At 37.4% G+C, this 16811-nt stretch overlaps 1 protein-coding gene across 6 annotated transcripts in view; it reads right to left on the bottom strand.

Annotated features, from left to right (window-relative positions):
- PTPRD (protein tyrosine phosphatase receptor type D) overlaps window positions 1–16811 on the bottom strand; it is a 529199-nt gene that overhangs the window by 13643 nt on the left and 498745 nt on the right. The window lies entirely within an intron of this gene.

Genomic DNA, 16811 nt, shown 5'->3' on the forward strand with positions numbered 1-16811 from the left:
TGTGATTTTGAAGGACTCTGAAGTCAAAAGCATTATCAAGTCACCATAACCAGAGTACAGGGAACAATGTATTGAGTAAAACTGGTTTACTTTCAAAATGTAGTAATATAAAATTCCTAATAACTATGCTGCTTGATCATACATTATCAAATAGACATTATTTTGAAAACATTAATGAAAAATTGCAAGCATTTATACTGTTTTTAGTTAGAAAAAAATATGAAAAATAGGTCAAGATCTAACTAGGCTATATTTTTTGCAAACCCCTCCAGTCTATTTCAGTTCAATTTAACAAAAGAAAAAAGAAAAAAAACAATCTAGTAAATCATTCAACTTGAAACATTTCATATTATAAAACTCAGCAAGGAAGTTCTAAAACTAACCTAGTGGGAAGTATATAATTAAAATATTAAAATGTTGTTGCACAATGAAAATAGTACAGGGTATTCTCAATGGAAAGAACTTTGTAATAAAAAAGAATCACTAGAGAGTGTGGGAGTGTTTCCTGTTTTTGCTCTCTTTTCTTTCAGAGTTCAGTGTATTTTAAAAATCCAGGAGAAGTTCAAGTATTCTGTGTGGGAAAATAAAAGCCTCAGTCTTTGGTACTGAAAAGCTCTGAGGCATTTTTTAAACTTCATTACTTCTGGACTTACAGGTCATTTTCCAGTTGGTGGAAATGGTTTCAAAGAAGAGGTGAGAGAGTCAAAAAAGCACAATGGCTAGGCAATGTCTCCTGTTCCAAGGAGACAATCTAATTTACTGAACTGAATTACAGAGTCAGGTGGTTGAAACATCAGAATTTCCTCAAGTGTCGAACAGAATACCAAGAAAATAACATGTCTGTGTTCTTACAACCTCAAGGCAAGCCCTGCGTCTTTCTACTCATCAAGCACTTTAGGCTGAGTCCATTTTTGTATCAAATATGGGTCAATCCAAAATGTTTTCTCCTGATCACGGATGTTTATGTGGATGATAAACATGTAATCAACAGGCATAGGAATATATCCACCAATTCACACATCAAGCAACAGGAAGCGTCTTTCGTTTGATACATACCACTGTTTCCTGTCATTTATATACATGTATATGTTCATTTATTTCTCCATCCATGTATCCATCTCTTCATTCAGTAAGTAATGATGTATTCTGCTCAGTGAATTGAGGGCATGGTTTGGATCCTACCTTGAAAGAGCTCTGAGTCCATCAAAAAAGATAATACTTTTACAAAGATATTTATAATATAAGAAAGAAAAAGAAGTGCTGATCTTGTGGATGATGTGGCATTTGGGATTGGAAGGATAGGAAGGGTGGGGAATTAAGGAGACTGGAACGACAAAGGAGAAGGAATCGTTTTTGTAATCATACTGCTGGCTTTGGGAGCTACATGTGAAACTTTCATCTGCCTGGTGGAACACCTGTGCAAGGAAGGTACCAGAACTTCAAACTGAGTAAGTTTAATGAGCACCAGGGTGCCTCTCTCAACTCAAATGTCAGTTTCTCTCTAGTGGCAAGTGGCTGCAAGGTGGTAAGAAAGCACTGTGTAATGACGTACTACCTTTGTTGAACTAGTGAACAGTGTAGATCAAGTCCAGTCTCCATACAGGAGGTCTGTGGTTTGTAGACTAAGTTAAGAGGTAATGATACAACCACTATTTTAAAATTGCTTGTTTTTTTATGTCCTATGCCAGAGGGCCTCTGAGTGAAGACTCCACTCAAGATTTAAACCCATAAAATCAGATGACATTTACATGTCACACAAATGCCATCTGGAAAAAAGAGTCTTAGAAATGACAGCACATGCTTAGCATGGAACCATTGAGAAACCTGATGCAAGCATTACTATAGAACTCTGTTGATCTAGTGGTTCCAATTCACTATGATCCACAAAGTCCTCTTTTATTCATTTGTCCAACTATATAAATCTGCAAGATGGCAAGTTTTCCATGATGCCTTCCTTCCCAGGCAGGATTAATTGCCTTCCTCAGATCTCTTGGTGCCCATTATTAGTCTTGAGAGGCTGCCAAACACACACAATAGTGTATATTTTGAGAGCAGAAGCTGCATTTTTTTGGTCATCTTTGTGTGCCCTGCCCCATGCATGCAGTAAGTGCTTCATAGTGTTTGTAGAATAAGTGAATGAATGAATGAATGACATATGACGCCTTAGGTATTGAGCAGCCTATCTGGTAAGGTAAGCCTACTGAGGAACCAGGACTCTGAGCAGTCAAAGAATTCCTACATTTCACAAAGGGTATAATTATGCCAGGAATGTAAGAAGATGGTTCCACATAGTGTTTGATAGGGAATACGGAGACAGGAAAAATGCTTTGAGTAGTCTCCATGCCTTGGTCTCTTGATAATGCCATCAGATTTCAAGAAAATGGCAGGAATATTTTCTCTAAATATGCATCAGGGACCATTCAAATGACTGGACGATGTATGGTTCTATATTCTGGCAGCAAGATACCACAGAATCTTGCTAAATTGGTGGGAATAAGTGCAGCTCCAAACCGTTATCAACCTCCTGATGATAGTGATGCATTTTTTTTTCCAAAAAATATGGAGGAAAGAAATTAAATATGTGCCTGAGTCTAAATCATGAATATTGAAGAAACAAAGACATAAAAGAAGAAAGGCCATGACTTGAGCGAAACGTGTCCCCACCCCCTAACCCCAAACACAATGTATTTTTAACTGCCCAATCTTGCTGTTTATATGGAAGACAGGGAAGAAGATGACCTGTGTTTTCCCTTCTCTGGGGTGAAAAGATCTTGGGAGCTTTAAATACTAGTTTGAAGCAAGATCATGAGGTTCCAACACTTTCTTCAGATACCTGTGACTGTGTGACCTTGAGAAAGTCACTTAACTTCTGTTTTCCATTTTCCTTAAATTGTGATAGTGATAATTATCTAGAGTTAATTATCCAGTAAGTCTTAAGTCTTAATTAAACATACCAAGTGTTTTGCAAGCAGAACAGAAGAGGCAGTTTTTCTGAAGATGACAACAAGTAACAGACAGTGTTAGGGAAATTATGATAGGATCACTGCAGGATCATTTGAGATTGGGCTTTTAAAACCTTGCTTTCATCTACCCCATCAAGCTGCTCTCCCTTTCTCCCCATATTTCTAATAAAATTTCTAATAAATAATACCTCACATCTGAGGAACGTTCTGCTTTCACCTATATTGGCATGCTAAATGAGATGCAGTAAAGAGCCTTCCCACCACAGAGCTTGGCGCCCAGGAGGCATTCAGTAAATGTCGGTTTCTTTCTCCATTTGAAATCACCTCTTTCTGGGGTAATTCCATCCCTTGCTAGCAACAGTCTCCACCAAAGTCACGACCTGCTAATCCACTTTTCAGCCCCCGCCCCTCCATTCAATTGCAGAACTTTCCCTATTCCTTTTCTTAGAACCCCCACCTCCTAATGTATATTCATAAGCTTACATAACCCATGGATAAGCTTCATCGGTTAAAACTAGTTCTAGCCAGCCCTAATTGCACAAACATGCACAGTAAGGAGTAGCCCTGATCATAAGCCACCTTTCCATCATTATTAAAATCATACCCACTAGTCATGCTAAGCCAGCAGTTTTGAACATGCGATGTACGAGCAAGCATGTTTTGCTAGAGTACATGCGCCACTTATCCCTGCCCCTAAAGCGTCACCTCACGCCATCCTTAGACACCCCTTTAGACTAGCCCTGTCCAAACCAGATAAAGATGCCCAGCTGCTTTGTCACTAGGGTGAATTCTGACCCTGAAGGTTGCTCATAAAATCTATTTAACTTCTGTCTTTGCTTGAGTTGTGCTTATTTTCAGAAAAATATAACTGCAAATACCTGCAAAGAAGGTAAGCTGTTATTAACTCCAACTCCTGCAGCCATCGCCCCCTCAGCCCCCAACCCTGGCCATTTGTTACCTTTGCTCATTATAATAGTAAATTCTCTGCCTCTGGATGGTGTTTAGATGCCATTTTCTGAACAAAGTGTATGCAAAGGCATGTTTTAGCATGACCAGGGACTACACATGCTCAAAGCCAATTCTCTGAAAAACCTCTTGAATTCTTTAGAAACCACCTTACCCCTTTTTCCCAACCACTTGCATGCTATAAAAGATTCCCACTCACCTCCCTTTGGGGAGAAGTTGCCTTTTGGACACAAATCCACCCTTCTCCATTCTTTGGCCAGAGAATAAAGTGCTGCTTTGCTTTACTAAGCTTGGCTTTGTTATATTGGTATGAATGACACTGGTCCGGAGACTGGTGGGGTGTCCGGCCCCTTGGATCAGGGAGACTGATTTGAGGCTTGCTTCCAGTCTCCTTGCTTGTCAACTGTACAATAAACTGTTTTTTTTTTTCAAAATCCTGGTGTCACAGTATTGGCTTTCATGCGCATTGGCCAAACAAGCCCTGTTGGGCGGTAACACCTTCTCTACTTCAGAACATTTGAGACCTGTCCTGAAGTCAGTCATACAGCAAATGGGAAGCAGTAAAACAAAGGATCTCAAATGTTCGTGCTCACGTGTTCAAATTTAGCACCACCTTCCATGCCACCACCACCACTGCGTCACACTGCTCACTGCCACTGGGTCAGAAACAATTGCCAATTATGGTGGCATTTGTAACCTACTCCTCTGATAGCCCTCTATAGCACCTAATCCCTAAAGTGGGTTCCCTGAAAAGCCTTTCTCCATGGCTTCTATGACACTGGTTAAGGGAGTATGGAAACCATCAAATATCCCCTTGGAGTTTGATGTTAGGAAGGGAAGAGATTTTGTAATTATCCTAAACACAAAATAACCTCATACATGGCAGTACATGAAATTACAAAGAACTGAACTGCATCTCGTGGCTAGTCAGCATCTTTTCCTCTCACATATGCTCCTTCCACTCTTGCTGTCTCTGAGACACTCAGGTCTAACATTTGCGAATCACCATAAACTGTTTTTTGCCTCTTGCCCTGCACAAGAATTATAAATTCCTTTGTACTCGACCCTCACAATTTTATACAATTATCCATCAGTGGTGTGCTGGAGATGGTAAAAATCAACTGTTAAATTTTCAGGAATTTTGCTTGCTGGTTTGCGAGCCATTATTAAAATTAAATTATATAAACTTAGTTAAATAAACTATTAGAAACAAAAGTAATAAACACTCAACAATCATCACTTCCTATTTTACTGTATTTTCCTATTCGCTATATGCTCTTGAAATGTAAACATTATCTAATGGCATGCTGCTGTGCATCTTTTCCCAGCTTTGCAGTCTGAACTCAGCCATGATGGCAGTATTTACACCAAGGAAACTGGAAAATGCTGCATTTTTTTCCAAGAGCTGGTTGTTACACATCTACCACCCTATACTGACTATACATTTGCTGTATACTCTTTCACAAGTCTACACTGCATATCATTGTTCCTTCCATAGATATTTATTGACTGCCTACCATGTACTACACCAGAGAAGAGGTGAGCCAAAGAAACACGATCCTTTCATCATGGACATAGAGTTTAGTGGAAGAATTAACGACTAGTCATGAGTAAATGTATAACAACAAATCTCAGTAACTGCTGAGAGGTAAATGTGCAGGGTACTGGCAGAGCATTTTTGAGGAAGTGTCCTTCAAATTGATTCCTAAAGAATGAATAGCCATTAGCTGAGTAAAGAAGGGCTGGGAAAGCTTTTGAAGACAGAGGTATTATTCCCAGAAAAGGCACTGTAGTGAAAATACTTAGCATATTTGAATAACTAAAAGACAGCCAGGATGGCTGGAATGAGGCGAAGAAAAGAGGGCAAGTTCCATAACATTTATTTTCTGTTTCAAGGATTGTTTTCAAAAATTTCTTAAACTTGCAACCATATTACCAATTTTTTAGAATAATTCTGTTTTACATGTTTTGTACCTCACCTTATGATATGAATCATCTAGTCTTGAGCTCTTTATTTTGATGCATCTCTTGGATGGCTGGAATAATGTCATATAAAATGTACATGGATGGTGTTATTTCTCAGCCCCGTACATATGAAAAAAGTATTTTTTTTTTTCCCTTTACAAATGACCAACAACTTGGCCATGTGCAGATTCACTGGGCTCCAAGTTTATCTCCTTAGACTTTAAATATATTGCTTCATGGTCTTTAATATTTTGAGGTGGTCTTATGCCAGTCTGATTTTTGCTGTTTTAGTAGTAACTTCTGCCCCAACTACTTTTGGGATTTCTTCTTGTAACTTGGAGGTTCAAAACTTTCATCAGGATGTATCTAAGGTACAGACTTCACCATTAAAACTGCATGACACTCAGAGAATACCTTTATTATAAGATTCATGGCTTTCTCTCAGCTCCAGTCAAACTGAATGTATTCTATGCTTTCCCACCTCTGTGCTTTTGCTTATGCAAGACCTTCCACCTCCTTTACATCGTTCCCAAAATTCACCTTAAGTGCTGCATCAGCCTTGATCAAGACTCTTTCCTTAATAAATTCCTCCTTGGATTCCTATGACAATTTATACCTCTTTCTCAGTAACTGTCTTAACTTTATTTTGCTTTCTGGTTATTATCCTTATGCCTGTTGAGTGTCCTCTTGAGGGGAAAGACAACAGCTTCCTTGTCCCTACTATGTGTGACAATTTCCCATGGCAATTTCCATGCCAAGGAAATTTAAGGCACTCAACTTGAGCTGTAAAATAAAAAACACAAACTTAAAAAAATTAAACCCTCTAACTGGATCAATGACATACAGAGGATCATTCCCCAAAGCCGTCAGCATGGGACTATACCTTTGATAAATGTTTGCAAAGATAAAGGGAGTTTTTATAATTTGATGAGATGGAAACAACCTGTGCTTATTCACTCCATTTGCTCAGAAATAACAAAACTCAGTCACTATTTTTTTTTTTTTTTTTTTTAAAGAAATTGAACTTTGAAAATTCAGGGCTTTTAAAAGTATGCCAGCCTACTTTTCTTTGAATTTCTAAGTTCCCATAGCAGCACGTATTTTACTTCCTTCTCCAATTTACTCTTTTTTCCCACCCATCAGTATCTGAGTGCAGTACACCTCTCAAAATGAAGGATTGTATTTCTAAAAGCAAATGCATTTTTCTTTGATCCTGAAAAACTGAGCTCCCCATACCAGTGATAATGATGGAACCCTATTTAGTGCTGTTTGTTTTTCACCATTTCAACAGCCTTCAACCTGAAACATGATAAGAACAGCAACACTGATAAACCACCCTTATTTTAATCTGTTTTCTGTGGGAGTAGCTGCCAAGCACTGAGAAAGATTTTTCTGAATATCTTTAAAAGAAAAAAGAGGGCATAACTCTGTGCTTCAGACTGAGGCCAGCACAATTCAGTACATTTACTATTTACAGAAAATTCCAGCAAAAATGGAAGACATCAGTAGTTAAATCAAGTCTAGTATTACATTGGTCCCCATTATCCCCTGAAGTTAAATCAACTTTCCAGGTTACCTTCCATTGAAGATAATGATTTCACTAATGAGAATCAGGATACAAATAAACTCTATATTTGTTGGTTTGACCTCTACAGTAAACCGAATTATTGCTAAATTTTAGCCTTTTTAAAAAATTTCAGTGAGTGATAGACATTCTAGTGTTTACAAGCTGCAAGAATATGCAATCCATTAAGTACATCTAAAAGGAAATTGCTATTACTTCAATATTATCATTCATCCAGTTGCAACATTTGTTTTCAATTTCTAAAAACATGATTGAGTTAGTCCCATGAGTTGAAATATGCTTAATGTCCCGTGATGTGATATGGTAGTAATGTGCAAAACGAAAAATTAAGAGGCATAAGGGGGCTATTTTGTACTAAAATCCATTCTTGGGATGTGTTTAAAAGTTGGCTTTTCTGATTAATTTCAATACTGACCTGGACTGATACTTCAGTGATCTGGCAAAGAAAGTCAATATAATTAAAGAGATTCACAGATCATTTTGTTGGATGCAAAGATAGTAAAATAAGGCAGAAAATGATTGTGAACTTTTTATACATATATCAGTCTTTATTTTGATTGGATATTATACTTAAGCTATAATAAATGCCTATTAACTGCAAGTATATAAAAATTGAGTGAGGAAAAGACACCTATGAGAATGGCTTGAGTTTTATGAATGGCTTGAGTTTTTTGAATTTCCATTAATAGATATTTTATGTATTTATGGCTTGGTATTTTATAAAGAGCCCCAAATTTTCTAATACCAAGCCATAAATAATTTTGCATTAAGTCTTCTGGCATCTCTTTCACCTAGAATGACCATAGGAGTTCTATGGATTTCTTTGGCATAAATTTTCATCTGCCTAAATGGCTTTTAGATATTATTATGTAATATTTTAAAAGTATTTCTGAACAAGTTGTCACTGAATCACAGAATTTATCCCTGCTGTTGAGCACAGACTGTATATGCTTATATAATGTAGTTGTGTTGGGGGGTACTTTTGCAGTGTTCATTACAGTTTGAAGTGCACATGTTCTTTGACACAACACCTCCAGTTTCAGAAATCTGTTACAGAGATATAAGTATACCTATGTACAGATGCTGAGAAAGGGATTTGTATTGCAGCATTCTTTGAAATAGCCAGATAATTGGGAAAAAACAATTCCTATCACTAGGGAAATGGTTAAATAAACTATGTGCATATTGATACCATGAATACTATGTAGCAAGAAAAAGATGAGGTATAAATCCATGTATTAACAAAAAAGGTCTCTAAGACATTGTTAATCCCAACAAAATTACCTATTTTTATATGTACTTATTGTTAATGCACAGAAAATGAGGTGGGAGGGGTTGTCTTTCACTTCAATTGAATTGTTTGACTTTTTAAAATATGTATTAATGGAAATTTAAAAATGTAAAATAATAGATAAAAGGTAATATAATAAAAATCATAATTAGAGATCAGTAAACACTTAAGGCCCCCAAAAGGCAGAAAAAAGGGATATGACTTATTCTCTCTACTGGGGATAATTGCCTTGCCTGGAGATGGATTCCCAGGAGGAGGCATGGGGTGACACTGGTGGCTCTGCGCATGGACTTGGCCCTGTCATCCAGGGCCTGCTTTCAAGGAATGAGTTCCTGAAAGAAGGGGGGAATAGGAGGCTTCATAGAGAGGAGAACATTTCGTAGAGAGTAAGAATAAGAAAAGTTAGTATGACACAAACCAGAACCTTGGTCACTGTAGAAAGAAAAAAGTCCATTGCACGCTTGTGTGGCATCCTCTGACAATCAAAAGGAGTTTATACTTCATTAATACAGCCGAAGCAGAGAATAATGATAGAGCTTCTGACCAGAAATGGGTTCTAGTCTAGAATATGGAGAGGAAAAGAGTGACTGCCCCAGATCATATTCCCTCGGGGCATTTTATTTTTTCATGATGGGTGAGGGGACTTTCCAAAAAGGAATGCCAACAAAAAACTAAATTCACAGGAGTCAAATCTAGTTTTCTTCATATATATAGAGTCAACAGATATCCTCCAAAGATTTTTCCTGATCTTGGCTCTGTCCCAACATTATGTGTCAAACACATTCACTATTATTCTTACAACATGATGCTCAAGATAAATTAGAAGGTTAATATGTTTAAATAAAGAACACCTGAATATGCCATTAACAGGTCTCACTTTACAGATGGATTAAGGAGGCATCAAGGCAAAGAGAGAAACAAACAGCCCTAGTAATTGGCAGTTGACTTGAAACTGAAGAGTGGTCCATTGAATGATCCTATGAGGAGGGTATAAGGAACTGTATCATTTACGCATATTTCCTTTGTAAATGCCCATATCTGTTCAGTTCTAAATTCTGTTCAGAATGACATACAATTATCCACATTTTGAAACTCAGTACAACCATTAACCAGGCTTGCCTTATAAAGCTACTCAGGTTGTGTACTGCTCAACCCAAGAATGGGCTAATCACAGAGTCGTCGCCACATCCTGCTCAGTCTTCACAGCAGGCTTGCTCGCCATTAGCAACGTAGATGCTATTATTCCTGGGTCAGGTAAAGCAGAGTGAAACAGAAGAGCCAATGGAAGGTACTTAGAAGACTTTTAAACTGTAGCAACTTGATGTTGATTGTTTTAGAAAGCATGTCAATGTGTTTCCACAAGGGCAAGATTTTGGGGGTTTTGTAGTTAGTTTTTGTTTTTAAAAAAACACTTCTCTCTTCAATCAAACATACAGTCCAAAAGTTTTGAAGTTATAATCAGGGGTTACAAATTGGTAGCCCCATGTTTTGTTTGGTTCTTCTGCTTGACTTCTGTGGTTTTTATAAGTCGTTGAGAATCTTAGTCTCAATACAATCAATTTACCCACTGCCTTACACGAGGCCAATTTTACTTGCTTCTGTCACCCTGCTGACCTCCACAGCAGGCCTTTATGCTAGGGATCCCAGGGCCCTCACTGGACCTCTCACACACAAGTTTCTGCTCACTTAGATTCATTTTTTGAAGGAGGAAATCAAGACCTAGTTATAGTTAGGAATTTAATCAAGATCACATGGCTGTTACTAGCAGAGCTGGACTTGGGTCCATGCCTCCTGTTTCTCAGAATCATGTTTCTAGCATTGGGAGTTTTACTGAAAAGAGAAGACAGTTTTCCTTAAAAATACTGATAGACACTAGGTCTACAGCTCTATCAATTTAGGCTGCAAGAATGCTGGTCAGAAAGAGAAAGGGTGTACCTGAATCTGTCCTTTACTTATGAAACACTGTATTCCCTGCTCTGCCGAACTACCCAAAGGGAATGAATTAAATGGTTTTTGAAGTACTGTCAAAATAGATCTCTGTGTACATGGCTAGGAATTAACTAGTTATATTTACATCAGCACTATCTCTTGTAGAATGTTTTGACCTATGGATCACTTCAATTAAGGGTGGTATGCATATATAAGGATGACAAAGAAACTAGTATTGAGTATATTTAGAATGACACACCAGTCATCTTTAGAGGTGGGAGTAAAAAGACAGGGTTTGCCTCTCATGTGGGGTAATACCAGAGGATGGAAAACACAATCAAGAGATGGAAGTTAATGTGCAGTAATTCAATAAAAGAAATACAAAATGAGAGATTCGTCCTCTATGTATCAATCACCAGACAATGTGCCACCAGGCATTGATTAATTATATATCCAAGTGGTCTGCAAACACTGCTAGAGCACTTTTCAAACACAGTTTCCTGGGTACTGCCCCAGGGATTCTGATTTAGTAGATATGGGGTGGGGGTGGGGTTCCAGGGTCAGGAATGTGCATTTCCAACAAGGTCTACAGTGATGCTGATGTTGTTGGTCTATGGGACACACTTTGGGTAACAGGCTTAGAGAGGACACTCCTAATGTTTCCATAAGTAAATGAGGGCAAACTGATGGGTCAAATATACTCCTAAGTATGTATCTGTATATCTATATTTATAGGTACATATATATAATTTAAAAAATTTTTGATCTCTCGATGTAGATTTTTATCCTTGTTGATTTAAAACTTCTATGGAAAGGGGAGACTGAAAAGGTTGCTTTCAAAAATGTAAAGTTTGCTTTTATTTGAAAGACCAAATATATCTCCAGATACCTGAAAATAAGTGGAATTATCTCGTAATAAAACTCAGATGCCAGAAGTCCACCTTGCAAGTTTTCTTTGTAAGAAACAACCCCGGAAGTGAGCAAATCAGATACCAAGCAAAAACACCCAAAAGTATTTTCCAAAGAGAGAAAGAAAAATATCCAGGCAATAGAGCCCTGATTGAAAAGATACAATACAAAGATAACAGAGCTATTTTTAAGCTTCATTTTATGACTAGGGGGCACAAGAAAATAGTTTGAAATAGAAAGTTTTCATGCTGATTACATGAAATCAAAACACACACTTTTCAAAGGCAGCCAAAAAATTTTTTTAATGCTGTCAAGTTTATGCAATGAATTTTAGTGTTCTTTCAGTCTGGGAATATTTCAAAATGCATTGGAGGTACAGCTGGGAAAACTCAGTGATCCCCCTGTCCAGATCTCAGCTATTAGGTTATAAAAATATTTTCACATTTCCTGCAGATGTCTAGATTCCTTTCTTTGCTAGTAATTTTAATTCAGAACTCATTATTGACAGCTGTTCACTCTGATAGAACCTAATTGCTCTTTTACCAGACTCAGCTGCAAGCAGGCTGATTTCCTTTCCTGTACAGGAGTATATTACATATAAACACAGGCAGGAAAAATAATAACCAATTAACTAAATATGTGTGCATAAAGTGATTCATTGAGAGCTCTGATCAAGTAATGTCTCTAACTGCAACATAGGTCAAAGGAAATTACAGCACTTATAGTTTACAGTATTAAATATAATTATATGCAAATACTCATAAGCACTAAAATATATAGATGATGAGTGGCAGCATCTGAAAAATACCCTTTTTATTAAGGGAACGTAAAAATAATTGTATTTGAGTAATAGAGTAGGCTATTTAATGTGCTGAAAGATTAACTCTAGGCCATCTATTTGACATAAACTATATAATTGGTAGAATCTGAGATGCCAGCCATAACTGACACCAGGCAGGAGGAACCTGGCAATCTAGGATCATTTTGCTGTGCGAATAACCTTTTTTCTGGAGAGGAGTTTCTGGGGACACCCCAACTCTTTCTGACTCTCCAATCACTAACTTTGCTAGATGAAGAATACAAATTTCGGGAGTTTGAAGCTATTTTCTCTGGAAGATTCTCTTCAAAGGCAATGCCTCATTTTTGCAGCTTCCCAAGAGAAGTAGGAACAGCTGGGCAATGTTCATTCCATCAAATGCCTCACCAGCCTGCTCACAGAGTCTAGGCCAATTTTGGGACCCCAAGCTGCCTTCCTTAGTGGACTGGAACCCCCCAAAGAGGGGTAAACCTAAGGGCTGGATTCAATGGAGGCCATATAAGCAGCAAATATACTGTATTTGAGGAGAGCAACAGCTTGTTTTATTTGCTCTCTCTCTGTTCCGGAAATGAAAGGAGCATGGTGATCAGGGATGAGCAAACTGCTCCTTAGTAAGGGACCCATTCAAAGAAAATGAACTTTTTCTTAACACCAGGGACACTATATGGTGTTTCCCTTTCTAGGGGTGCTAAATACTTTTCTTTGCAGACTTAATCTACCTCATATAGGGAGGAAAATGTTGGGAATGGGATGCTTATTACCCTGACAATTCTCAGGGATGCAGCATACATTTCACATTTCCCTTAATGCCAGATACAATGCTAATTAGAATGCAAGCTCCCGATTCAGCACTTACAAAATCTGACATAATGATTATGGAATATCCTGCAGGCTTGGTGCCCACCAAATCCAGTCAATAGACATTCCCAACCTCCCCCCAACACCCAACAAAGTAATAATGGAAAATCATTTTAAGCAGCACTTAGTAATAATTCCATTATTCTTTATAACTTTTTTTACCTACACAGCCCAGAAGATCATCATACCATTTAGAATTCTCCTATGGTTTTCCTCCTGGCATTGTTTTGAGTTGTGACACTTCCACTCCAGTGTTCACTTATCCATCAAGTATTTTGTGCCTGTTTCATGTGTGGCACAGTTGTAGGTGAGAGGGATGCACTGGGAGATTCGCAGACACCATCTCTGACCTCATACCTCTAATGGTTGCAAGCACAGAGAAGAAATTCAGGTTTTGCTCCTGGAATTAAAGGCTTGCTATACCTAAAAAGCTCCAATGTTTTTTTTTGAAGGTTCATTTTTGACTGTTGATTGAAATAGTTTGAACATAATTACAGCACTGGCTGAGGTGACGAAAATATTTTATTTCACAAAAGTTTCATATAATAGTTCACAAAAGCATGACAGGAGGAGGAGTATTCAAAGACACTGCTGGGGAGAACTTCCCAAACCTTCTAAATGACATAAATTAGCAAATCATAGATACCCAATGAACTCCAAACAGAATAAATCCAAATAAACGCACTCCGAGACACATCCTTATCAGACTGTCAAATGCTGAAGAGAAGGCACAAGTTCTGAAAGCAGCAAGAGAGAAGCAATTCACCACATACAAGGGAAAGAACTAAGACTAAGTAGTGACTACTCAGTGACCACCATGGAGATGAGAAGGCATTGGCATGACATATTTAAAATTCTGAAAGATAAAAACTGCCAACCAAGAATTATTTACCCAGCAAAGATCTCCTTCAAATTTGAGGGAGAGCTTAAAATCTTCACAGACACACAAATGCTGAGAGAATTTGCTAACAAGAGACCTGCTCTACAAGAAATACTAAAGGGAGCCATACCAGCTGAGAAAAAAAGAAAGGGGAGAGAGGTCTGGAGAAGAGCACAGAACTAAAGAGTTTTAGAAAGGGTATGTTAAAGGAAATAAAGAGGGAGAGAGGAAAAAAATATATCTGACAAGTAAAAACCAAAGGGTATGATGGCTGACTCAAGAACTGTCATCACAGTAATAACATTGAATGTAAATAGAGTCACCTCCCCAATTAAAAGATATAAATTGGCAGAATGGATTAAAAAATATGAACCATCAATATGTTGCTTACAAGGGACTCATCTTAGACCCAGAGACACAAAGAAACTGAACGTGAAATGATGGGAAAAAATACTCCATGCACGCGAAAGCCAAAAGAAAGCAGGAGTAGCAATATTAATCGCAGATAAAATACTTTAAATGCAAGGATGTGAAAAGAGACAAAGAATGACACTGTATGCTAATAAAAGGGACAATTCAACAAAAAGAAATAACAATCATAAATGTCTATGCACCCAATCAAGGTGCCTCAAAGTACATGAGACAAACATTGGCAAAACTGAAGGAAGCATTAGATGTCTCCACAATAATTGTGGGAGATGTCAGTACATCACTGTCTACAGATAGATCAGCCAGAGGACTAATAAGGAAATTGAAAACCTAAATAATGTGATAAATGAATTTAACTTAACAGACATATATAGAGCATTACATCTTAAATCACCAGGATATACATTCTTCTCTAGTGCCCATGGAACTTTCTCCAGAATAGATCATATGCTGGGCATAAAACAAGCCTCAATAAATTTAAAAAGATTAAAATTATTCACAGCACATTCTCTGATCACAATGGAATACAACTAGAAGCCAATAACCATCAGAAATTTAGAACATTCACAAATATCTGGGGGTTAAACAACACATTCCTAAACAATCAGTGGGTTACAGAAGAAATAGCAAGAGAAATTGATAAATATCTAGAGACGAATGAAAACCAGAGCAAGACATATCAAAACTTACGGGATGCGGCAAAGGCAGTATTGTGTGTGTGTGTGTGTGTGTGTGGGGGGGGGTAGGGGGGATCTATAGTTCTAAAATGCATACATTAAAAAGGTAGAAAGAGCTAAAATCAAAGAACTAATGAAACTGAAGAAGCTAGAAAATGAACAGCAAACTAATCCTAAACCAAGCAGAAGAAAATAAATAACAAGAATTAAAGCAGAAATAAATGACATAGAGAATTAAAAAAAACAGGAGAGAATAAATAAAACCAAAAGTTGGTTCTTTGAGAGGATCAACAAGATTTCCAATGCCTTAGCTAGACTGACGAAATCAAAAAGAGAGAAGACCCCAATAAACAAAATAATAAATGTGAAAGGGGACATTACTGCAGATCCTGAAGAAATTTAAAACTCATAAGAGGATACTATGAACAACTGTACGCCAAAAAACTAGATAATGTAGAGGAAATGGACAATTTCCTGGAAACATATGAACAACCTAGACTTCCAGAGAAGAAACAGAAGACCTCAACAAACAAATCACAAGCAAAGAGATCCAATCAGTAATCAAATAGCTTCCCAGTAAATGCCTGGGGGCAGATGGCTTCACAGGGGAATTCTACCAAACTTTCCAAAAAGAACTGACACCAATCTTACTTATACTCTTTCAAAAAATTGAAGAAAAGGGAACACTATGTAACTCATTTTATGAAGCTAACATCACTGTAATTTCAAAACCAGGTAAAGATGCCACAAGAAAGGAAAACTACAGGCCAATCTCCCTCATGAATATATACGCAAAAATTCTCAACAAAATACTTGCAAATTGAATCCAAAGACACATTACAAAAATAATACACGATGACCAAGTGGGGTTCATTACAGGCATGCAAGGATGGTTCAACAGAAGAAAATCAATGTAATACAACACATTAACAAATCAAAAGGGAAAAATCAAATGATCATCTCAGTAGATGCTGAAAAATCAATTGACAAAATCCAGCATCTTTTTTTTGATAAAAACACTTAAAAGGTAAGAATTTAAGGGAACTTCTTCAATATGATAAAGGGCATATATGAAAAACCCATAGCCAGCATAGTGCTCAGTGGTGAGAGACTGAAAGCCGTCCCCCTAAGATCAGGAACCAGACAAGGATGCCCGCTGTCACCACTGTTATTCAAGATTGTGCTAGAAGTGCTAGCCAGAGGAATCCAGAATCCAGCAAGTCAAAGAAATAAAACACATCCAAATTGGAAAGGAAGAAGTAAAACTGTTATTATTTACAGATGATATGATCTTATATTTGGAAAACCCAGAGAAATCAATGACACAGCTACTTGAGCTAATAAATTTAGCAAAGTAGTAGGATAAAAGATAAATGCACATAAGTCAGTAATGTTCCTATACACTAGAAATGACCTAACTGAAGAGACACTCAAGAGAAACATACCATTCTCAACAGCAACTAATAAAATCAAGTACCTAGGAATAAACTTAACCAAGGATGTAAAAGACCTATACGTAGAAAATTACACAACTTTACTAAA

Source organism: Choloepus didactylus, chromosome 10 (assembly GCF_015220235.1).
Source record: "Choloepus didactylus isolate mChoDid1 chromosome 10, mChoDid1.pri, whole genome shotgun sequence".
In the NCBI taxonomy this organism is placed as follows: Eukaryota; Metazoa; Chordata; class Mammalia; order Pilosa; family Megalonychidae; genus Choloepus; species Choloepus didactylus.